General features: G+C 41.2%; 1 non-coding gene across 1 annotated transcript; it reads left to right on the forward strand.

Moving 5' to 3' along the window:
* The first annotated feature begins 310 nt into the window (after positions 1-310).
* Positions 311-417, forward strand: LOC148848855 (small nucleolar RNA R71). Its single transcript, XR_016101573.1, has one exon. It is a non-coding gene; the product is annotated as a small nucleolar RNA R71 (small nucleolar RNA).
* The last annotated feature ends 350 nt before the right edge of the window (positions 418-767 follow it).

The raw sequence follows: 767 nt of genomic DNA on the forward strand, positions 1-767 counted from the left end.
CCCATACAATTCACAATTAAGAGGCTGCACATGCATGGCAGATATATGCATTTCATCTATTTTCTTACTGAGTGCTCCTATTTGTGCAGATAGTGCCGTATAAGTATCAACATTATGCAAGCCATGCTGCTTCCTAGTTTGAGTTATTTCAGAATGCCATTGATAGTTGTTGGCTGCCATTTCCTCAATAAGTGCATGGGCAACCTCAGGAGTTTTATTATTTATGGACCCTCCGGCTGCAGCATCTAATATGGTCTTATTTGAGTCAGTAAGACCATTATAGAAAGTCTGCACTTGCAGCCAAATGGGGAGGCCATGGTGAGGAACTCTCCTTAACAGCTCCTTGTATTGTTCCCATGGCTCGTATAAAGATTCTCCCTCTTGCTGAAAAAAAGTAGTGATGTCATTCCTCATTTTAGCAGTTTTAGAAGGGGGAAAATATTTAGAGAGAAAACGGCTGGCCATTTCATCCCACGTAGCTATTGATCCTACCGGTAATGAATTCAGCCATGCTTTGGCTTTATCCTTCAAAGAAAATGGGAATAACCTCAACCTAATGGCATCATCACTTACCCCATTGTGTTTGAAGGTGTCACAAATTTCTAAAAAGTTAGAAATGTGTGCATTGGGATCTTCATGGGCCAATCCACAGAATTGCACCATGTTTTGAATCATTTGTATGATGGCAGGTTTGATCTCAAAGTTGTTAGCAGCAATATTAGGCCTGATAATGATGGAGGCAGCTCCAGTGAGAGTGGGTTTGGCAT

This window comes from Nelumbo lutea, chromosome 6 (genome assembly GCF_056320005.1).
Source record: "Nelumbo lutea isolate HS-2025 chromosome 6, American lotus-T2T, whole genome shotgun sequence".
NCBI classification, from domain to species: domain Eukaryota; kingdom Viridiplantae; phylum Streptophyta; class Magnoliopsida; order Proteales; family Nelumbonaceae; genus Nelumbo; species Nelumbo lutea.